Source organism: Camelus ferus, chromosome 24 (genome assembly GCF_009834535.1).
Source record: "Camelus ferus isolate YT-003-E chromosome 24, BCGSAC_Cfer_1.0, whole genome shotgun sequence".
NCBI classification, from domain to species: Eukaryota; Metazoa; Chordata; class Mammalia; order Artiodactyla; family Camelidae; genus Camelus; species Camelus ferus.
In genome coordinates this window covers 16530144-16554705 of record NC_045719.1, presented here as the reverse complement: position 1 = coordinate 16554705, position 24562 = coordinate 16530144, and the positions used below count along the sequence as shown (strand labels likewise).

General features: G+C 39.7%; 1 protein-coding gene and 1 long non-coding RNA gene across 21 annotated transcripts in view; one reads left to right on the top strand and one right to left on the bottom strand.

The window, feature by feature from the left end:
* The window catches only part of DTNA (dystrobrevin alpha), a 293850-nt gene that overhangs the window by 206424 nt on the left and 62864 nt on the right, over window positions 1-24562 (bottom strand). For 3 of the 18 annotated variants that reach the window (XM_032467217.1, XM_032467220.1, XM_032467223.1), the window contains exon 1: window positions 14937-15170. The exons of 1 other annotated variant lie outside the window; for it this stretch is intronic. The gene's annotated coding sequence lies outside the window, so the exon portion shown is untranslated. Of the gene's footprint in view, window positions 1-14936; window positions 15174-24562 lie in introns of those variants that run through there. 14 more of the 18 variants (XM_032467222.1, XM_032467231.1, XM_032467221.1 and 11 more) reach the window with 10 other exon arrangements.
* Window positions 15302-24562, top strand: part of LOC116659551 — a 28920-nt gene continuing 19659 nt past the window's right edge. For all 3 annotated transcript variants that reach the window (XR_004314909.1, XR_004314908.1, XR_004314910.1), the window contains exons 1-2: window positions 15302-15596; window positions 15962-16037. This is a non-coding gene — a long non-coding RNA (uncharacterized LOC116659551). The remainder of the gene's footprint in view (window positions 15597-15961; window positions 16038-24562) is intronic.

Below are 24562 nucleotides of genomic sequence, written 5' to 3'. Positions count from 1 at the left end.
TTTTATGAATTTTATATTTTCCTAAGTGTATTTTGAGCACACTTTGTGAATTTACATAATACAGGAGATACAAAAAAAAATCTACATCTCATGATTTAAAGATATTTGCAATTACTATTTCCTTCTAAGCTTTTTCTATCAATATATCCTCACAATTATGATCAACTGCACACTTTTGTGTCCTCACTGTTATCGCTACATTATGACATCAGCATTTTCCCTGAATCATGAACACTTTTCACAGATATCATTCTACTCTGTGTAATGTGAGGAGCTCATAAATTTTTCACACGGATTAGCTCACAGAAACCTCTCAGCAATCCCAAAACACGGCCCTATTATTATCCTCATTTAACAGATGAGAACAAATAGTTAAAGAAATTAGACATCACACTGTTTACATAAAGAAGTTTGGTTTAGCTCATAAAAGACATGTACAACAAGATTAAATGCATAAATGACCACATAGTATTTTGTTGAGCAGACTTACCAGAGTTTTCTTAACTCTTTCCTGTTTGAGTGTGCATTATTATTCACAGTGTCCTCCCCCATCTCCATTCCCTTGGACCTATCCATCTTTCAAGTGCACCTCAAAGCAACCTATCTGTGCCACCGGCACTAGAGAGACAAATGACCACACCCCACATCCCAAAATGGAGCTCTGTATGGTCATCTCAACAATGAGGGAATGCGGGTCATTTTTTCCCCCAGCACATTGTTTCAGAGAAACTTTGTGAAATACCTTAGGAGTATCTGAAAGAGTTCTGGATTATAAATCAGGGTTTTAGACTGCCAATTAGCAGTCTGGTTTGTTCTTTGTCATTTATTTAATCTCTCCAGCCTCATCTCCTAAGATGTCAAAAGACTTCCAGGAGGAAAACACCAGCCCCTGGGAGAGAAGGTTAGTCTGACTCACCTCAGTTCTCATAAAGACAGCCTCACAGGTGAAATCTTTAGCCTACAGAAGCCTCCTCCGTACTTGGCTAATAGCCTTTGTCACTTGAATAGGACAAACTGACGACATAAACACATTGTAATCAATAACCTTGTTGCTTAACTCTTCTGTCAAAAATCCTCTGATGCAAACTCCAAGAAGGTTAAAACTGGTTGAAAATAAAACTTAACAAAGTACAATGTGACCTGACTGATAACAATAAATACAGACTCTGGGCAAAACTGGGGTGCAGACTAAAGGATATCACCGAACTCTTCAGAGTGAAGGAATTTCAAATGCCCCTAAGGAACGTTACTGTTGATAGTTATTCCATTTTTCTCAACAGTCTTGTTAGTCATCCCTAATGGTTTGAAATTTTACTTATTTTCAAAATGGAGTAATTCAATATTAAAAATATACAGGACAGAGGGGTGGCTATAGCTCAGTGGTAGCGCACATGCTTAGCATGCATGAAGTCCTGGGTTCAATTCCCAGTACCTCCATTAAAAAAATATATATATATGCATATATTTATATATGCACACATACATACAGGACAGTACAAAGTCATGTTAACTCCACAAATACTATTGTCTGATCAGTGATGAGAGATAGTGGGGCACTAGGCAGTGTCACCTGAGTCAGAGATCACAGGTGGGGAAAGCATGAATTACACCCCAATGACATAGATGAGTGTTACTATGAAACAGGAAGTAAACTGAGCAGTTGCTACAAACAAGGAAATTGATAAGCTACTACAGTTTTTCCTAACACAATTAAAAAGTTTACGAGTTTATCTTGAGAAAGAAATGCTTTCCTGGCACAAATTCCTACGCGTGGCATAACTCCCTTCTGAAGGTATCAAGTGACATTTAGCACAGTGTTACTGCAGTTGTTCAGTGTCATTCTTTATTTTCCCCATGTGCCTCATCTTAACGGTAAACCTGAACAGCACCCAAGGGCACCAAATGAAACAGCTGCTCAGTAATGACATTATATGCGTGTGGAGAGGGCAGGGAAGAGTTAACTGAATGAGCTCCAGGTACTGTGATTCAACAGACCATAGCACTGGGAGAAGGTGTCCTGGCACACTCTTAGCACAGTCAATTCAGGGTTAAATCTTTTAATTGCTGCTGAAAACGCGAATATTCTGTATGGTTGATTGAAGGAAGATCTATATGTTGAAATAGCAGGTGAAAAGGCAGCAGGCTGACATTCTGATGGAGAAATTAAGAAGCCTGATTTATATTCTCACACAGAGATGGGTCACTCGGGTCCACAAAGAGACAGATAAGCTTTTTTTTTTTCCAAAAGATTTTTGAAATCGTGATTTTACAAGTTCCTTAAGGCGTGAAAGAAACACTTTGGGCCTAGAAATTTTTATGGCTAGGTCTCACCTTTACACTATCCAAATCCATAAAAGAACCTCAGAGATGCTTTTGTCAAGTATCTGAATATTTGAATAGATGGACTGATGGGTCCTCCAGGGTTTTAAATGCTTCCAGTAGATGAAGAAACTGACCAAGTAAGGTTATTTGGTATTAGTCTTCTGAATACTAGAACTTTACTTTTTTTCAGCATTGCTAAGGTAAAGTCTTTTGTCCAGGTGACAAATTGTAAAAGGCACAGACACTTATTAAAGCCACTCCTGACTGTGATAGCAAAACTAAATCATCATCATGGCTCAGGCTGCCTACAATTTACCTAAATACCAACCCAGTTATTTAGATCTATAAAGTGAGGAGGACGTGGTATGGCTTTTTTTTTTTTTTTTTTTTTTGGTAAGACCTAAAATTGTAATTGAATCTGTCAAAAGAGCAGGATGTTTGGTTTCATCAGGGATTGAGAAAGCTTTCTGGGTTCCCCTTAACTGGCATCACAGCCACTTAAAGATCCAAATCAGAGGGATCTGGAGCCACAGCCACTTCCAGATTCAGCACTGTTACAATCCTCCATCTTGAACTTCACTATCAAGCAGAACCACTCCGGAAATAATCTTCCTCTCTGAGTATCAAAATGCTGCCTCTCTGCCTTTCTCCTCCTTGATCCATGCAATTCTGTATCTTCTGACCTACTGATGCTGGATAAGGTGCATTATGAGCACCAGTAAAGAGGCATCCAGCAAAACTGAGAAGTTTGAGTGTTTCTGGAAAACTCCCACAGGAAGCCAAGAGGTCACGAGAAGAGAGAAGGGGGACCCTTTGGGATAAACACCTCTGTGCTAAGAGTGCTGGTTACAGTGACACACATTTCTCCCATCTTTCCCAGTAGGTATTTACATTGTTGCAGGAGGGCTGAAACTGGGAGAAAACTATGAAGTCTTTTTTTTTTTTTTTTTGGTGTAAGCTTTGCTTAGAATGTCCATTTTGGAATGAGGCTAGAGAATATTCAGCTATATCAGACGGATTTCTAAAGAATTAAACTAAAAAAAGTATACGGGAACCCCATTCTTGTGGTCTGTCTAACTCGGCATTATGGGATCACTTAAATCTTCTCATGTTTTATGAACAGACTACTGCCCTCCATTCCTGCCTTCTTTAAAATCATCACCCAGAGGGATCAAGATATCCATACTGCATCGCATGCAGTTCCCACTACCTGTAGCTACAGCCGTGCTCCTCAAGCAAAGCGATTTATAAGCAAAAGAAGTTCTAAAGAACCTGGAAGGATGAGAAAGCTACTGGATAAACAGGTTGCATCTTCCTAGAAACTTGGAGAAAAATACTTTTTTTTTTTTTGCTGAATGAAACAAAGATTTATTTCAGAGTAAATGCAAACACATGAGAATTCAAAGAACTTGATACACATGGTGGATCATTTTGAACTCTGGCTCTGGGCCATATGCCCTGTGAGTGTGCATTTATTCTCCGTTTTGGCTTTGTTTCCTTTAGGGGCGGGGTTTAGATTTCAGAAGCACTAAGTACCCTAAGGAATAGAGAACAAACCCCTTGGAATGCCATAAAAGGCTTTCCATGGCTGGGTAACTATTTATCTCTTCGAACTCATTTCGCATCACTCTAGCCTCAAACTCTGGCAATACCAAACTGTTGATCAACCCCTCTGCTATCGTTGCTCATGCTAGTCCTTCAATCTTGAATACCCTCCCATCTTTCTTGATCAAGGTAACTCCTACTCACCTGTCAAGGCCCAATATTGTCCCCGCCTTCAGGACATCTTCACTGAGCACCTTAACCCCACAACCCATCACTTCTGACATTATGACTAAACCATCACGACATGTACCTGGCTTCCCAGGACACTAGTCAAAGACGGGGACTTGGCAATGTGTGGTTGTCCAAAATATCAACTACAGGGTCTTACTCAGAGATTTAGGAACCTCCGACTCTAACAGACAGGATCATGTAATTTTGACATGAGTCCCAGTAATGAAATAATAATTTAAAAAATAGGCATATGGTTCATTTCTCTTACTGGTTGTGAAATTATTTTGTTGTAAAACAGTGAAATAACACAATAAGTTAAATCTGATTTTCCTTTTATTTTGTATTTCGAGAACATGTGCCATCTTAAGAGCTAGGCAACTACATAGCCTTCAGGATTTAAATTTGTTATACCAGCGTTTCAGCCACAGCAGATGATTTCCAAAGAGTTGAAGCAAAAAAATCCAAGAGCCCTCTAGTGGTCAAAATAATATATGCAAATACTCATCGATACTTAACTCAGTATTTCTCCCTCTGAAGAACTGAAAAGATTTCAATCTTCTTTTACACAAATGCTTGCTTTGATTACTTTTTTAAATCACTATTATATTACATAATTTTTTTAAGCATTTTGGGAAAGCAGATGTTTACCCAAATCATTTAAGTCCACCACAAAAATTAGCAGCCCAAACCACACATTGATCAATGAGAGGTTCTGACCACCATCGGCAATCCTAAATCTTGTCCACATAGGAGGAATTTAATTCCTTCCCTTGCAGTTGTTGGAAGAAATGATAGTAATGATAAGAAATGATATTAAAACCACTCAGGATAGAGAAAGGATCTGGTCAACACCAGCTGGATCTTATAATGTGTTCCCCTTAAGCACAGAGTTGGAATTTAATGTGTATCTTCCTAGACTTATAAAAGCATTGTGCGTGTGTGTGTTCCTAAGTTGTGATTTTGATGGTTGCATAAGAAACGTGTTGGCTTGTCTTTTAGCAAACGTGTCTCTAACTAAGCCAGGCAGCAGTACTTTTCATTTGCTTCATCTCTTGATTACCAGTAATGGTTTGGCAGAAAGCCTGGAGTCGTGTCTCTGCCTTGAAAGTTGTCAAGTGCTAACATTTACCCAAATGCTGCACCACTGATTGGTGAGGGGATTTTTTTCTTGTTTGTTTTAATTCAATTCCTATATTGCCGTATTAGAAAGTAAAGCTTGTTTAAAAGACTCCCACACACATTTTGATTCATCCATTTGGTGCTGAAGAGAGGATGAAGTTTTTTTGCTTTGTTTTTTTGTTTTTGCAAATCTGAAACTACATACTTAACTGTTATAGTCCTAAATCTTTGTGGACCACCCTGCAAAAGCCTGTGCTTATTTATTTAGAAAGTTAGCAACATCAGAGCTCAAATGCTCAGAAAAAATTTTCTGTCCTGTAATTTCATTTCTTACTCAGAATTTTAGTGCTTATTTTCCAGTTTTAGACAGAAAGAAAATGTCCATCGTTTTCCCTTTTGTATAGTGATGTATGAAGAGTTACCACGTCAGTCAATGTCCCTACGTTTAAAAAAAAAAGTTACGTACAGTTAGCATCTGTGAATGACCTTCAAGAAATTCAGCCCACTGCAAGAAATGTTATGGGTAATTCTCCAAAGGCACACTCTAGTGGAGTAAGTTATTGCCGAAGACAAAAGTAGACGTTTCTGGAAAGCTACATTGTGTCTTTGAGGCCACTGGGGTACCATATAGGAGACTGGAGCAATAATTTACCCTTGTGCAATGAAAAATATAATGAAACTTGCACACTAGGATCCTTTGCCTCATTAAGTTAAACACTTCCCTCATGTCATTTTAAAGGAGAGATTATAATACTGTAAATCTAAGTAACTTAGATTTATGTTCTGGTGTCTGGCAAATGGTTACACAGCGTATTTTTCAGCATTCCTAATGCTTAGGTGCTAGGCAATTTCAGAATGTAGATATAATTGCCTTCATAATTTGGCAGGCGAGGCAGAGGTGAAGTTGTGCTGTGCGGTTATTTACAGAGTTGCAGAGGAGCAGCCCTGCAGTGCTGAGAAAAAGATCTTCAAATCCTCCTGCAGTGAATTTTTAGCGGTGTTGGTGACATCATTATAGTTTCTGAATCTTTTTATAACCGCCAGGGAAAAATATAAACAAAAATCAATCAGAGGAAAATATGTGTGCTATGAATTTATGCTGTCCACACGTTTGATTGAATGATTCCTCTTTCTATGTAGCAGAAAGAAGGTACATTTCCCCCAATAATTATCTTTCTAAAAAAATATATTGATTTATCTCATTCTCTTAAAATCAAGGGAGGAGAACTGGGATGCTAATGAATGAAAAGCAGAATAACGTCACATTCTCTCTGTCACACCTAAGTACCCTGATACCTGTAAGTGAACCGAACGTCCAGAATTTTCTTTGAATAGAGTTGCTGGTGGCGTAGAAGTTCGTGGAACAATTAGTTTGTTTTAAGCAATCACAGCACATAATTGAATATAACACACATTCAAAAGAAAAGAGTGGACATTTTGTTCTTGTTAGTCTATTACGCTTCTTCTTGCACAGAAAAATTCCCATAGATGGTAACTTTCGTAGAGCATCTTTTGAAACCCAACAGTTTTTTTTTCCTTTTTAAGCTTTAAAAATCTTGAACTTAAGGGAGGTGAAACAAACAAACAAAAAAAAATCAAGAAACAGATGTTGAAGATGACTTTTCTTTCCACATGGTCTTCGTAAAGAAGATAACTTAGCCTAATAAATTATTAATGTATGATCAGATTCTAAAAATGGAGTAACAGTTTTAGAGCTTCCAAAAAAAAAATGGATATAATAGTACAAATCCCTATTGAATTCTGGGTTCTGAGGGACACAGCCAGGGTCCTAGCAGTGCCTGTATCACAAATTATATGCCCGAGTAAAGTTAAACAAATGTCCCTGGCTGCCCTATCAGATTAAGATCTGATTTCTGTTGGTGTTTAAAATTAGTGTCACTTATCAAGAGAATACAAAGTACCCAAAGGTAAAGATATTTTTTGAAGTCCTTATAATTCTCAGCTTTACGTTCTCAAAGTATTACATGAGCTATGTGGTAAATATTACATCATCACATTTTTAATTACTAATACAATCAACTGGGAGTGATTTAATGCAGAATTTATCAAGTGTATTAAAGTATATGTTAAAAATTATATATATAATAATGTTGATATATATGTTTATATATTTAAATTATATATATTTAAATTATACACACACACACATCTATTCAAGTTAGCTTAAGAAACACTGGGTTAAAGAAAATCAACCATGTCTCTTTAGTGTAAAATTTCAAGAGTCTCTAATGCAAAGGTCACCTTAATCTCCAAGAGAGCGCTACGGTATACAGTATTTCCCAAATTCATCTGACCCAGGACCCTCATCTTTTTTCTTTTTCTTTCATACAGCATTTCCTAGAATTATTGCCCCAGAGAACATAAATTGGGTTTGCTGAGTTAAATTAAAATCCAAAAGACCTTAAAATATTGGCTTAATAATTTTTCAACTTTTAAGTGTCCCATTAATCTCTGAATCCCCATTTTATCTTGTTAATGCTTAAACTAAATGCAAAGCAAGAGTAGAATATTAGTGTGATGTAAATGCTATTCAAAACTATGCATTTCTTGCTCACTTTCACTAATTATCAGAGAAATGCAAATCAAAACTCCAAACGTCCTACACCAGGCAGAATGGCCATCATTAAAAAGTCCACAAATGATAAATGCTGGAGAGGGTGTGGAGGAAAGGGAACCCTCCTACACTGCTGGTGGGAATGTAGTTTGGTGCAGCCACTGTGGAAAACAGTATGGAGATTCCTTAAAAAACTGAAAATAGACTTACCCTATGATCTAGCAATCCCACTCCTGGGCATATATCCAGAGGAAACTTGAATTCAAAGATACATGAAACCCAAAGTTCATAGTGGCACTGTTTACAATAGCCAAGACATGAAAACAACCTAAATGTCCATTGACAGATGACTGGATAAAGAAGTTGTGGTATATTTATACAAAGGAATACTACCTGGCCATAAAAAAGAATAAAATAATGCCATGTGCAGCAACATGGATGGACTTGGAGGTCATCATACCAAGTGAAGTAAACCAAAAAGAGAAAGAAAAATACCATATAAGATCACTTACATGTGGAATCTAAAAAAAAGGACACAGATGAACTTACTTACAAAACAGAGACAGACTCACAGACACAGAAAACAAATTTATGGTTACTAGTGGGGAGTGGGGGTGGAGGGATAAATTAGGAGTTCTGGATTTGCAGATGCTAACTACTATACATAAAATAGATAAACAACAAGGTCCTACTGTAGAGCACAGGGAACTATATTCAGTACCTTGTAATAGCCTATAATGGAAAAGAATATGAAAAAGAATACATATATGTATAACTGAACCACTATGCTGTACACCTGAAACTAACACAACATTGTAAACCAACTATATGTCGATAATACAGATTGTCATTCCTCTGTGGCATTTCCCCTCAGCCTAGTCCTTTTCTTTGCGCCTAGAAGTGGGGGCTGGGGATTAGAATTACATTCAGTTACTTGTTCTCCATTTCTCTGCTACACGTGGTCACTGCTTAGAGATGGGAAAGTGGTAACGTTTCACAACTTCTCTCTACAGTCTATGGAAATTCCCCTATCAGAGGCTCTTTTCCCTTTCCCAAAACTGTCCGTGGGCACAACTCCCTGAGAGATAAGTGTGAGGAGAGGTTAAATGCCAGGATTCCCAAGGACCAGAAAAGCTGAGAGAGGAAAGGTCACAGATGCTCCAGAAATGGCCAAGATTTAGAGACCCAAAACCGGCTCAGTGGGGCTGAGAGTCAAAGGATGAAAACAGACCAGAGACGTTAGCATCAATTTGCAGGTAGTATCAGTATGGACCAAATACTGTTCACAGGTATGTAAGAGTTTAAATCTAGATCTCTGTTGGTCTGGAGGTTTAGGGCCATCTACCGTCCATGACTGTGGAATTCATTAGAGCTCTTCATGAATATTCCTGCTCTTTCTCTCTCCAGGCAAGTGGAACGACTGTATTATTCACCCAGCTGAAGTCAGGTGTGATCACGTGGCAAGCTTTGGCCAAGGGAATGTGAGCATAAGGAACATGGGTCATTTCCTGGTGAAAGCAACAATGTGGAGACGGGCCTTCCAACCCCGTGGCTGATGAAAAATTTGCCTGAGTGGGAAGGAAACCTTGGTTTTTATAAGCCACTGAGATTTAGGGGTTGTTTTTTACCCCCAGGAAACCACATGTAGTATATCTGGAGCACTTCGTATGTCTGCATCTTAGTTTTATCGTATAGAAAAGAAAATAACAACATATGTCTCTTACCCACAAAATAGTATGAAACATTGGATGCATTTTAGGACAGAATCGTTACACTTATCTGAGGTGTTAAAAACAACATCTTTTGGTGAGTAAATATGTTTCTACAAATGTGTAGGAATGAACCATCTAAGACTAGAAAGTTCATATGTATGAGAAGACACATTTCATTCAAAATGAATCTACATCTTTTAATAAAATTAATAAAGGAATCTGTATTATTGAATATATATATCAACAAACTATGATTAATTCAGCGAATCCATTCTTTCAGCACCCAGAAATGTGTGCTATGTAGGAATGGGGTAGAAAAGTCAAGTGAGACCAAGACAGAAAAATAATAAAAATAATTCTTATCGCTGTCTTCAAAACACACAGAGCTTTACAAAGCCTTCATGACTCAGAGTGTCTCTTGAGTCATCTTTATGCCATATTCATCTTGCAAGAATGCAAAGTCCAGCTTTATTTATGCAAATAAATGCATTTTTATTTTATGTTCAGATACAACATAGCTTCCTATGTGATAAAAATACATTTTCTACGTAACTCTTTTTTAAAAATTTGTTCAGGTCTCTTTAAAGTGTTCTATAATAAAATATCTGCTAAACACTTAAAATTTAGCTTTCTGAGAGGAAAAACACTAATTGTTGAGGAAAGGCAAAGTCACTTTTTAACAAGTGTGGAGATTAGTAGAAATTAAATAAGAATATAAATGAGAGAATAACATAAAGCAATTTGCAAATTGCATTTCCATTGTTTTAACACAACATATTTCAGTGTCAGTGGCCAGTGAAGGGGTCTATCTCAATTTCATGGTCAAATGCAAGCGCAGGTAAGGCACAAGGTATGAGCCTGGTAGGGATTTCTTGAATTAATAAGACAAATTAGCTCAGCTGCTTGGAAGCTACAATTTAAAATCAGCCAGTTTTCAAGAGCTAGTCTTAATTTCTTTGATTGATGAGGTAAAAAAAAAAAAAGGCCAATAATGTTATATTGTCACATTTTGGGTTTTTTTAATATATATTATTTTCACATTTTGTGATGAAGAAATCTGTGTGTTCATCTTAACAATGACTTGAACATTAGAGTTACAGTCAAAAAAAATTTAAGATAAATTTTAACTCCATTCATATTAGGGCTTTTTGTCTTTGTGGAGGTAAAAGAGCCCCATATAAGGAAAAACATAAACCAAGTTTCTTATTTTTTTCTAAATCGCAGGAGTTTGTATATCAAAGGCATATAATATGTGTGTGAAAAGTTTATAAGTGTTCTGAGGAATACGAAATTGGTTAAACATCCTTAGAATTAATAAGCTGTATTTCCTCTTCCTCTGATTCCCACCAACTCTATTCAGTTTTTAACAAATAAATGCAGTTTTCTAAACTCAGCATAGGAAAAAGATTAATACTGTACTTTAAGGCCTTAAAATTTTTTAAGGAAAAAGTTTAACCGACTTGAAGATTTAGGGTCACAGTGTCATATCCCGTAAGCAAGCCACCGCTTTCCTTCTAGCACACACTGCGATCGGAAAACAAGCCAAACAACCATCGGAACCAATCTGATGGTTCAGATTCAGGCTGTGTGCAGTGAGATGCTTTTAATTTTGTTGTGTCATCCTGACTTCTTCTATTTGTGCTGTCTAGCATTCTGGGCTGGATTTGTTGGAACATGTCTATTTTCCAACTCGATGACTTCCTTTCTGATTATGAATCTCTCTGATAATACACAGCTAATTTATCATACTTACACTTCGACCATCTCTTTTGTCATCACAATCAAGTTATATAGTCTCATTTGGCAAAAATGAAAACAGATAACCTTCCCCCCTCCACCACCAAAGTAACAATAACGAAAAATTTTTAACTGATTCTACTTGACACCAAGGATGACAAATGATCACCATTCTAGACAAAGAGCCTAAGGTGAAAAGAATACGATGTTTAGAATAAAACAGAATAAAGTCAGAAAGGAGTGGTTGAGGAAAACCTCCCTCCAAATTGTCGTGTGTTCACTCCTTAAACATGTATTGAATGGTTTCTACGTGATGGTCACTGAGAATAAACGTGAGTAAGACACAACACCGGCCATCAGGGCCACCCAGAACAGGGGGTGAGCTACACAGTGAATGGACAGGGGATGAGATCCACATCGAAGGAGAAGTGGGATTTGCCCACAAGGAAAATTGTGCCCACATTGGGCATTCTGGGCAAATAAAAAAGAAACCAAAAAAAAAAAAAACCACCACCAGACTAGTGGGTAGTCAAGCAGACATACTACTGTGTGTGGGTTTCTCTGGAGGCAGCGATCACGGGGGACTAACGTAACGTGTTGGAGGTAATCAGTGGTTGTGGTGGTGATGTTAGAGACACGGGTTGCGGCTTTGTGACACAGTAAGACATACTAAGGAATGTATATTGACGGGAATGGTGAACCACGAGAGATTTTTAAGGGGGGGAATAACCCACTTGCATCTGCGACTTTAGAAGACGGGTGTGCTGGTCCCAGTAGGGGGATATGTTGGAGGGTAGAACCTGGGGACAGAAGAACAACTGGGAGACCACAGGAGCAGCCAAGTGAGGGGATGAAGCCCTGAAGTTGCAAAGAGAATGGAAAGCGGGGAACTTATTTACGATGATTTTTCAAATGTGGTGATACTGGATACGGGCCAAGGGAAAGCGAGAAGAGTCAAGGTCAACAGCTGAGAGTGATGGCCGTGGGGGTGGATTAGAGAGATTGAGGGGCCCGAGAGGGACAAATAAAAGGGCTGCTAAGTGTTGTTGACAGCTCAGATCAGGCTGGAACGCGGGGCTCTTCCAATCAGAAACCTGCATTTGCAAAGTCCTCCAAAAAGCCGAAACAGACCAGGCCACAACTGTAACCCCAAATCAGACAAATGGACAGAGATCATCAGTCGCCTCAGCAGACTGCCTGAGAGCTTCTCTAGAATGAGGAATATCAACAAAACGAGCATAAAAGCAGACGAGTGAGTTTCTATTTCTAGTCACAGCAACGAGATAATTCGGACCAACACTCCCACCGCGGTAACGGAAAATATTTAAAATGTAGAACAGCAAAGAGCCAATAAGATGGTGAAGACACGGAAATTCAGCAGAAGACCAGAACTCAGAGGGAGATGCCCGTCTTTGAAAGGTTTTGCTCCCGGGCATCTGAGTATCAGGAACGAGAGGTCTGGGAGACCAGATGGACGCCGGGCGGCCTTACGAGCTTCGTGGGAACGACAGGGCCCGTGGCCGTCAGATGAGAGCTTTAACACGCTAGCCCAGCTTTCACTTGGGACCTCAACAGGCCATCACTTCCCTCGGGGTAGACGTGAACCCCCAGTAAACCGCTGTTCCTCACACAGACCTGAAGCCTAGCTTCTGGCACTCGTGTTGCCCTTTGACTAAGGTGATTCTGGCCTGGCATTGCCCCCAGGGGCCTGGCAGAAGCAAACTCAGACCCTCTTTGGAGGAAACCATCATCACCACTAGCTCTCAACTTTTTCTTACCAGTAATTTAAAAAAACACATTTCCAGCAGAGTCAGAGGTAGCCAAGCAACCAAGCAAACAAGACACCATGAGTGAGAACTGATAGGAACAATAATTATAAGAATAAATCTCAGTAATTCTTGAGATATGAGAATTAGCAGACATACGTCATAAAACGACTTCACTTGCTACGTTTGAAGAGATAACATCCAAGCTTGGTGACGTCAGCAGGGAACTAGAAACAGTGAGTGAGTCACAGGAGCAGAGAAATGTTCATTGGCCCCCTTGTCAACACTATTTGGCCACCTAAGTTCAAAATTCTTACATTTTAGAATTTTTAAATTTTGTGTTTTTTTGAGGAAGGGGTTTTCTTTTGACACACTGGAAACAAAAAAAAGCCCCACACTGATAAGCCTAATATAATTTTACTTATGTGCATAATTCAATCAGAAATATATTAGTTAAGTACAAGGTAAGTTTACACGTGTTTGTGTGTCCTTGTGTGTACGGTGCTCACACACACATGCGCGCGTGTGCGTGCCCTCACTAATTTCTTGGGAGACACCTATGATTCCTGCCAGGCTCAATCCTCTTGCCAACAGTCCAGGACAGAGCTGGGTAAGGCAGGGAGGACATGCGTCCAATGTCACCAGGGAAAATGTACAAAGGTACCATCCATTCGCAGAGAAGTGAAACTTACCTGCAACTCTTACAACCTAATGGGTTAATTATGAGGATTAGGGAAGGTTAACTGTGATCTAACGAAATGGTTGTAAGAACAAGTGCCTCTCTCATTTTTCACAGTATCAGAGTAATACGGTCCCTTATTTATCCTTACCAAAGTTGAAGGAAAGGTTCATATTAAGTCATTCACTGTTTGCACGCAGGTCAGCCAGCTTAGTTCACTAGATTCCGGTCTATTTGACAGAACAAAACCTGGCCAGTTACATGCAACAACTGTTCGGCCCCACACTCTGTAATAAGAACGTCAGCACGTTTATTTATCCCATATAAAGTAGAATTTCCAGTTCACTCCACGGACTCTGTGACTATTATGGACAGTATTTATTCAGAAGGAACACTCTGCAAGTTTGGAAAAGCTGTCTCTATGAGAGCCAAGAGGTCACTGGACAAAACAAGAAACCAAACCTATACATGGTCAAAACATGAAGACGATTAAAGTTTGTCATTCTTCCTTTGAAAAAAAAGAGTTTTGAAATCCTTAACACCCAGCGAGTCAGGAGCAAATCAGACAACTTTCCGTCCCACACCCTCAAGCTCGTATAATCAGAACGCCTCTATTTGCTTAGCAAGTATCAGCTTTTTTTGGAGGAGAACCTGCTTGGAATTAATGAGGCGACACCAAAAAATAACTTCTATTAATAAACTGTTCTCTTCAATGGAAAATTGCCTATTTTTCTCATTTATTTTTTTCTAAAAAAATAGTATATCTTCTAAAGGCTCCTTAATGCACTGCACACCACCTCTTTCCCCCTTCTTTTATTATTTTCTTTTCTCATTTTTTTTAATTAAAAAAAGCCGTAGTGCCAAGCGAGGGAAGTAACTCTTATCTCCTGATAATATAGTCACATCCAATGGCATCCCGGACTTAGTAACATTTAGTCAGTGTTGTGACATTTAACTACCAACGTTGTAATTCAAGAAACGCCGGGTGTTTAAGAGAGTTAATAGAGAAGAAAGTAAGTAAGGGTAAAGCAAAACTGAAGTTACAAGGTCAAGCTCACAACTATCTGAAATACTTTGTTTCTTTCTACTTCACAAACTGTAAAATGCCAACTATCTCAAGAAAGGGAAAGCAAGTTCCAACGCTGGAAAATCCTCACTCTCACGTTTTCACTCGCACCCATAAAAAAAGAAAAACTCAGCATGAAGCTTCCCAGAGGAGCAACGTGCCTGACACCAATCTTTCCACTTACCCTAGCGTACGCACACCATGATCTCTCAAATCCTTTTAACTCCAGCACATCCCGAACGTATACGAATTCTTAGCACATTCACTTAAAGAAGAAACCTCAATCAAACGGTTAATTACAGCAGAGATGGCAACAGGACTCTGTGAAATGCTGGGGAGAGGCGCGAGTTTAAAATCCAGCTTCTGGATTCTGGTGTGTACAGTGTCTATCTTTAACTTGAAAATGATTTGGTTTCACATTCCACTCAAGTCCCACTGGCAGACGCCTTTGGTAAACTCACCAATGGCAGCCTGTCAAACGCCCGCCCTCCACCCCCCACCCCCCACGCTCAGGCTGAGCTTCCGCTGTTACAGCTAATGCTGATTTATTCAGCTGTCTCTTTACCTGTCTCCGCTTGGGTAAAAGGAGATGCTTTCATTGATGGCTATTACGGAAACACTTGGGAGCTGAAGACCAGCCCGAGGAGGAGGGCTCACTGTGCTCTCCCCACCACCATCCCCTCCCCCTGCTTGCTGCCAGAAACCAACTGACTTCCAAACTTGGCTGTCTGAAAAAGAATGTTCTCTGATTGGCATTCCTGGAAGCAGAAAGCGAGGCAGCTCAAGTTTTGTTCTGTTACTCAGCAGGAAAAAAACTTCCCAGGTATACATAATCCAAAAACAAGTAAGTTTCCTGATTTTGTGTTTTCTTAACTTTGTGGAGAAACGGGGCAAATATTTGGGAGGCATTACAAAGATTTTTCTTGTTGCATCGCGTTTAAGTTTTAATGTTCACATATAATTTTACCCCAAATGGCCGTAGATGTGGGGAAAAAAAAAAGAAAGTGAAATGGCAACTCTTTTGTTAACAGCTGAGTTTTTTCTTATTAGCAAATGAGTGGGGACCCATTACGGGAAGAAACAGTCATGCTGCCTGCTTGACAGTATTCTAGAGGCAACTGTTCATTCCGTGGCTTTGCTGCGAGAGAAACCCTTGCTCGTAGGAATTGTGAAGAAACTGATTCAGGTGTCCTTTGTTTTACATTGCAGACAGCAGGAGGAGAGGGTGCAGGAAACACTTTGATCTCCCTGGCAAATCTTTTCCAGAACTGTCTTGCAAACTCTGGTGAGGACTGGGAGGGAAAGTGTGTGTGTGTGTGTTGGGGGGGCACATATAATACACCTCCACACCCATGTCCGAACAAAGAAAAACTGAGTGAATGGAAATGAGGGGAAAATATATTTCCTCCAACAGGATCTGGCCAGAATGAATCATGTGGAGTCCCTTCAAATCACTACTCATAAAGTTGTTTTAATATTGATGTAGTGGTTACTGGGGTCAGATCCACCACTGCAGAAAATAATTTGCCTCTCTTTGTTCAAAATTGTGAATGTACTTTGTGCAATGTGATGGGTCAGACACCTTCTTGATAGCCCTGACAGAGGGTCTGTAATTTCGGCAGTCAGACCCACGACAACCCCAGGCACCTTGGGGTTTCCAGATCTCCTCCGGCGGTGGAGGCCAACTCCAGGCAAGCGTCAGCTGGCTGGGCTCAGGGCGGTGGTGTGGGCACAGCTGCTCCTTGCAACTTGTGCAGCCGTCTCAAAATTATCCAATGGCAGAAGGCTAACTCCAAAAAGAAAGCTTGCTCTTTGTTTGTTTATGGTGGGTTTGACATTTTCTGCTGGAGGTGATCTTTTACCACATCTGAACAAGACCATTTTCGGGAACCGTGAGTGAACACTTGATAACCTAGCATCACATTACTAATTTATTTCAGGCTAATTTGATGCCCCAGATAGACGGGCATGCTACCAACCTGCTCACTCTTTTGCCTGTTACTGGATGTCCTTGAAAAAAAAACCAAAAAGGTTATAAGAAGGAGGGAGAGGAGAAAGAAACTTCCCTTACTCTTCTTCCAAAAGCCAATTAACTAAGGGAAATTTCAAGCTCTATGTCATAATGATAGATAAAGGCATCCGAATGCCTTCAGAAATAAAGAGAACAAACCACTCACCCAGAGAGCACGCAGCCCTGTCTTTGGGGTTCTTCTTCCCTCTGTCAAAACACTCCTCCCCGAGGCTAATGGATGGTGTCAAAACACATGTGAGCTAAGAAGAGTGGACAGAGTTGGCGGTAGGCCATCTGGTTCACATTCGGTCACACTACTTACTTCCATGGTACCTTTGAGTGAACATTTATATGTAACCGACACTCAGGAGATGTTTGTTGAAAATGCTTATGTAAAAGTGTACATTTTAACCCAAGAAAAATGGTTAGACATTGGCTCACATTTTAGATAATATATCTTGCATTTGTCTGAATGATTTGGGGGAGAAAATTATATCTCTTTTCAAGCCATCAATCAAAAGATTATATGGAGGGTATATTAGGCACTGAGCACCTCTACTGAAGCAAAAAAAAAAAAAAAAGATCATTATGCGTTTCGTGTCTGTGTGAGTGAATGACTCTAAATACCAACTTGGCATATTCTGCTAAGATTATTTCTGTTGATCTTGCTGGCTTCTGAGGGAAATAAAGAAAAAAGGAAACATTAGGCCCTCCTAATATTTCATATTAACTAGTAAACTAAAACAGTTTTCTTCATTGGGTCGTCACTCGCCATTCCTTAAGAGTACAACAGTCATCAGTCACGTATCTCCGTAGGTTTCCAACTTCATCTCCTTTTATATTTTCATCTGTTTCGATCCATGAAATTCCAGAACATTCTGCAAGGGTAGTGACAGCATTAGTCCAAACCCAAGGTTAAGTGAGCACACGGGAATTTTTTTTTCTTCTTTCTTCCCCCCTAACCTTCACAAGGCAATTGATAAGATTTATAATGGCTAGAACTCAGTCTTTATCATGAGTAAATGTTATTTTTCTCTTTCATAAGCACTAACAGGAGAGTTAGGGTTTGATCAGAAAAATAGCTTCCAGGGCTTGCTTCCAAAGAAAACTGGGCATGTAACAGGCAAATCAAATACCCTTGATTTATCACGAGCGAGCAGTTAATCTCTGCTCCATTCTCCAGAAATAGACTGTCTTAGCACAGTTCTGTGGATGGCAAATGCTGGTAGCAGGCTCCTTGCCGGGTAAACAAGGTGTTCAAATTCAGGTCTTAGGAGCTGATCTGTCAGGCATCCCCTTGCGTGAAGGGTCCGGTCATTGTTACCTTTTCCTCCCTGGCATCCTGAAGACACGGACAGAGGCTCTATTCTCATGGTGATAGTTTTGTGGATGACTTTTTGTGTGTGTCTTTTCCATATCATTATTTTTTTAAAATTATACACTATTTGCTATAGACTGAGTATTTGTGCCCCCCCCCTCAATTCATACTGAAACCTAATCTCTCATGTGATGGTATTAGGAGGTGAGGCCTTTAGGAGAGGCCTAGATCATGAAGGTGGAGCCCTCATGAATGGGACTAGTGCCCTTATCAGAGGCCCCAGGGAGCTTCTTTGTTCCTTCCACCGTGAGAGGACACAGCGAAAAAGATGGCCCTCTGTGAGCCAGGAAGCAGGCACCGAATCTGCTGGCATCTTGATTTTTGACTTCCAGCCTTCAGACTGTGAGAAATAAATTTGTTATTTATAAGCCACTCAGTCTACGTATATTGTTATAGCAGACTGAATGGACTAAGACGCTCTTTATATAAAAGTGAGTTTGTTTGTTTTTTTTGGGGGGGGGGTGTAAATAGTGGTTTTTGTTCCTATGGAAGAAATGAATAAATCCAAGTAGTAGTTGTTTGAAAAGAAATTAAAACAGACACTGCCCAAGAAAAAGCAGAAAAACTATTACAACAGACTCTAACAACAGATATGGAATGGATCCAAAACAACAAGTTCCTAGTGTACAGCACAGGGAACTATGTTCAGTATCTTGTAACAGCCTATAATGGAAAAGAATAGGAAAAGGAATATATATATATAATATATATATTTATATATATATATACTGAATCACCATACTGTACACCAGAAACTAACACAACATTGTAAACTGACTATACTTCAATTTAAAAAAATCTTGCTAAGAATATAAAAACCCCAGCAGCATGCTATGTATAATCTTATTAAATGCCAATCAATTTCAAAATGGGATGAAACAGGCACTCAGTTTGAATGCCGAGGGTATGAAAATATCCCTAGTTATGAAAAGGGGCCGTATGTATAAATATACTAATTATAATTTCATGTTTGGTGGAGGATAACTGGGAACAATGATAATTTTGAAGACAACAGAAAGATATGGATTAACAATCATAGCATATAAACGTACATGCCCCATGATTTCAACTATCTGAGAACACCTGTGGGCACTAGGAGGAAAGGTGAAGGCCAGAAGGAATCCTAGCTAAATGATTTATGGGTCCACACATACACCCCCCCCCCAAAAATACTCAAATAAGAATACATGCAGCCTGTCCTCATTCCTTCTCTCTCCTCATCTTTGAAGAGGTATCTCTCTCTCTTGTCTGAGTCTCTGGAAAGGCAGGTGGGTTGGGAGAGGAGCGGAAGGGAAGTGGGAGGCTCCAATGGGGAAAGAGACCCAGAAGAAGCTTAAAGGGGCTTCTGTTGATGCGAAGAAAGGGCCTGGAGAGAAGCATGCAAGAAAAAGAGTGATCTTGAAGACACCAGTGAGAACAAGGGAATGGATCTGGGAATAGAATCTGGCCCAGCAGAAGCAGGGAGCAGGCTGTAACCCAGACTGGGGGCAGCACCTTGGACGCAGCAGACTCTTGAGGACAGCAAGGTGTAAGGGGGGGATGAGGATGGCTGGTCCTAGGATGTCTGGCTGTGTGTTTGGTGATTACTTCTCATGGGATGCTTCACAGTTCAAGATTTGGCAGTGTCCAGTTTGGGTGTCTTTTGGACCCTTCATGATATTGACATGGATCATGAAGCTACAGATGTATTTATTTATTTATAGGAAACTTTTTGTCAAGTTGTGGTAATTGTTCTGTCGTGTTGCTGTGGTTGCTAAGACCGATTTTCTTTGATATGGGTGAGAAATCATCTTCACCCTTGTCTCCATAAACCATCTTGATCACTTTCCTCTACTTGCATTTCTTGTCTCTCTCTCTCAGTTCCCATGAAAGGCATCTATTACAGCCTTTTAGGCTGAGCACTGTCTGTAAAGTGACCAAACATCCTGGTTTGAATGGCACTGAGGGGTTTCCCTGCAGGCAGGATTTTCAGTGCTAAAACCAGGAAAGTCCCAGGCAAACCAGGACTAGCTGGTCATCCTATATATGCGATCCAGGATTTTTTTTTTTTTATGTACTATGCATGCTTTTAATAAAAATTAGTCTTTTATTAATTAAGGGGTGTTTGGCCCAAGTAGAATGTTAGAAAATATAGATTTCTTTTTGTGTTTACCCCCTGTCAGCCATGCAACCTGGGGCACTATTTCCTCATCTCTGCAATGAGAATACTACTACATACGTCAAAAAGTTGTCAACTTAAATGAGATATACATGTAAAATAAGAATATATAAAATACATAAAATGAGTGCATACATTTTATGTTATATTTTATGTAAACTTTATATAAAATTATATGTAGTTATTTTTCTTTTTTATTGACGTATAGCTGATTTACAATGGTATATAGCATAGTGATTCAGTTAAACGTGTGTGTGTGTGTGTGTCTGTTCCTTTTCATATTCTTTTTCATTACAGGCTATTACAGGGTCTTGAATATAGTTCCCTGTGCTATATAGTAGAATCGTGTTGTTTATCTATTTTATATATAGTAGTCTGTATCTTTAAATCTCAAATTCCCAGTTTATCCCTCCCCATCCCCTTTCCTCCTGGTAACCATAAGCTTGTTTTCTATGTCTGTGAGTCTGTCTCTGTCTTGTAAATAAGTTCATTTGTGTCCTTTTTAAGGTTCTACATATATAAGTGACATCATATGGTATTTTTCTTTCTCTTTCTGGCAAAGAAGCTCTTAGTTATTTTAGACTTAGAAATAGTGGATGCCCACAGAAGACGTACAACACTTCAAACTGTGTGTATGTGGCGGGGGTGGTGGGAGGGTGAGAGAGAGAGAGATTGGTTGATGAGGGAATAGCTTTCTCAGGAGTATCTATATCAGCATTTGATTTTTCCCTAAATTAAACTCACCGAGTTAAGGATGATTTGTTTTTGAGAGGGTCTGTAGCCCAGGGAACAGTCGATACTCCACACGTATAAATGATAGGGATTATCCTCAGTATTAACAGTCACGATTTTATTTGGATCTTTTCCTTTAAGCCGGGGGAGGGGTATTTTTCCTTATGGGATTAAATTCAACCCTAATTTGAGCACAATCATAACTATATCACTAGGCAAAACTAGAACATCTAACCTCCTCCTAGGGACACAGAGAGTCCTGCTATTACAACACTTATTTGAGCTCCAGCAGCATTTTCCACATTTGATGCCTCTTAAGAAGTGAGGATGCAATTTGGTTTGGGAGAAAAGTGAAAAGGTTTTTAATGCCATCACTTCAAACCTGTGTACATTTTCATCATCAACCATCCAGTCCTTACTGGAAACCCAAACAAACTGGTTCTACGCCAAGTTTCTTGAGATTTATCCAGAGTAGGAAATAGGACAATTGTACTGGACGAGGTAAAGGAACACGAAAGGTGATGGGCAAGCTGGAAGGAGCCTGGCGATGACTGTATTCAGCTAATTCATTCGGGAGCAGATTTTCTCCAGATGAGCATGTGGCTAATCAGGGCTTTTCAAACCTGTTGGTTGTTGTCATTGTTGTTTTGCTATGGAATCCTTTGTTCAAAGGAAAGAATTCACTGAAACTTGACCATGATGTTGCACAGCTTTAGCAGAAGCTCAGGACCCCCTCCGCAGCTCCCTCTCCCATATGCAGTCCCTGAAGAAACCTCCAGGCATCTGGGAGGCTCAGCTTGAACACCGCTGAGCTCTAGAAGTCACTGCATTCAGTTTATTTTAAAAGTGTAACTTTTATATATTAAAAAAAGTATGCACGTATTTTTAAAAGCTGTATAGAATGACAGAGCTTAAAAGGATGTCCCATCCCAACCCTGCCCCTCCTTCCACTTGAATCCCAGAGACCAATGCCTTCAACTTGCAACTATTCATTATGACGATTATTCGATATTCCTAAATGATGCTCTCGTACAACTTTTTTATTATTTTTCAAATGTCGATATTATCTACTGTCCTTCTACTATGGAAGATAAGAATGTAGTTCTTACACACACTTCCTCCAGCACGTGTGCTCTAAATCTCTCTCTTTCTTACACACACACACACTCTTCTTCCCTTAATCCATGCAATTTAATTACACAACGATTTTAGATGAAGCACTAACCAATGTTTACATCGTTTTGGCCACGTGCATGTATCGTTTACATGTAAACCACATGGGATATATGATCCATTTCCTTTCTTTTATACAGTTTTCTTTTTCTTGCCATTGGTAGTTGTGTCATGTTTTAGTTTGCTTAATTTTCTATCTGCCATTATTACATTCCCCCCCCCCCCAAACTCTCCGATAGACATGCAACATTCGTCTTAATATAGGCAAATGTATCAATTACTTTTTCAGCATCCCCCTCCCTGCCCCCGCACTGGTCCCTTTTGCAGCAATAGTGCTTCTAAGCTGTCATCCTGAGACTGGCTTTTGCTTCTCTGCGGTGTTGAGCCCCTTTGCTGGATTCTTTGTTCTCTTCTTCTTGATGGACTCCCCCCTGGGTGGGTGGGGTAGCATAAACTCCAACCGCTTCCTGGGAAAGATGCTCAGGACAGACAAAGTTTTGGAGAACTTGAAAGCATGAAAACATTCTTCCTCTCTTCTTTCATTAATCAGTAGCTTGACTAGAGTTCATTGTTTAGAAATACTTTTACTTAAAAATTTCAAGGAATTTCTTCATCTGACTTGTAGTTCCTAGGGCTGTTATTGAGAAGTCATTCTGTTCCCTCATCCAAATATGATTTCTTCTTTATTCCTGGTGTTCTAAGAGCCCATGGCAGCATACTTTGGTGGGGTCCTCCTCCCCCCCCCCCATTGTTTGTGTTTGATTCTCAAGGGACTTTTACTCATCATCTCCAAGTCTAGGGAAATTTTATTATATTTTTGTGTAATTTCTGAGCCCTGTTTCCTCTGTCCTTTCATTCTAAAACTAACCTCCTTTCAGTTAATGTTGGACCTTTTAGACTGATCTGCTCATTTTATTATCTTTTCTATTCATCTTCTTTCTACCCCCTTCCTCCCTGGAATAGTTCCTCATCTCTCTCCTGTTGAATATTTAATTTCTGCTAATAGATGTTTAGTCTCTAAGAATTCTGTTTGTCTCTTAACTGTTTCTCTTTCATAACACCATGTGTGTTGCATGGATATAATTCCTTTTCTAATATCGAGTACATACATTTCAGGATTTTTTTTTTTAAAGCTTTCATCTCTATCCTGCAATCTTTGTTTCCTTCAATTGTTTGTTTGTTTTGGTATGTTTTATGTTAGAAATTTTCTGCCACTTCTCAGGTTCCTTAACTATCCACTCAGCCACTGCGTTATGGGCGTTAGGACTAGACAAAGCTGTGACTTCCCTGAAACATCCTCGAGGGTAACTAGATTTCTCCCCCCATGGGTAGTCAGATCTAGAGACCTCCAATGTTCTGCCTGCGAGGGACAACCCTGATTACCAGGATCCTGGGAGCAAAACTGGGTAAGAAGGCTTGGAATAGAGGGAAGTTTATCACGATTCAACACGCAGATTTCCACTTCGTCTACCAGACTTCACTGTTACACCTCACCCGCACCTGCCACTGTTTCCACACTGCTGAATCTGCAGCCTGTCTAGCTAAGTCACTCCGGGGAGCGACGCCCCCTCCCGCCGTGTCTCCTGCAACGTGAGGGAGAGGTGGCTGCCAGGCTGCACAGGGTGAAGGAGGCGACTCTGGGGTCCAATTACTCGCTGGAAGACTTTCAACCAAGCCGTGTTTTCAGTTCCACCTCTCACCTCCAGCTTCCTTGTGCTTCCCGTCCTTGAACCTTTCGAGGACTCTCTAGGGAGTCTCCATTTCCATCTCGTTGGCATCTCCTCTGCAGATACCCAGGTTTCCGCATCTCTGCCCAGCTAAATCAAGGACCACTCAGCCATTCCCTTCCCATTTTTCCAAATATGTCCATAGCTCTCTGCTGTTCTATGCACTCCCTTTTCTTTATTCTAGTGAGTATTTTCGTTTACTCTTAATATAGGGTTTCTTTGGGACGGAGAGGGTAGGATTAAGTACATGTTGCACCCACCATATTCACTATAATTCTCTGCCTTCACTCCTCAGCACTGCTTCAAAAAGGAAACACATCCTCCAACCTCTCTCCAAGATGATCCCAACAAATTCAGCATTTGTGCGTGTGTGTGGGGAGGCATAATATTTCATATTTTTCTACAAGTATATCTTAGGCTACAATGAAAGCTAAATCCCAGAAAAGCATACAATTATCTGTATCAGACACAGTGAAGAATAACTTTTAATTAAAGTTATCTTTTTATTCTGAAGTTGGTTGTAGTTCCTTACATTAAAACTTCCATCATGTAATTAAATATAGGAACACCTATAATTATAAATAATTCCTTCATATGTAAAAACTATGTACCTTAAAAAGTGAATATAAGT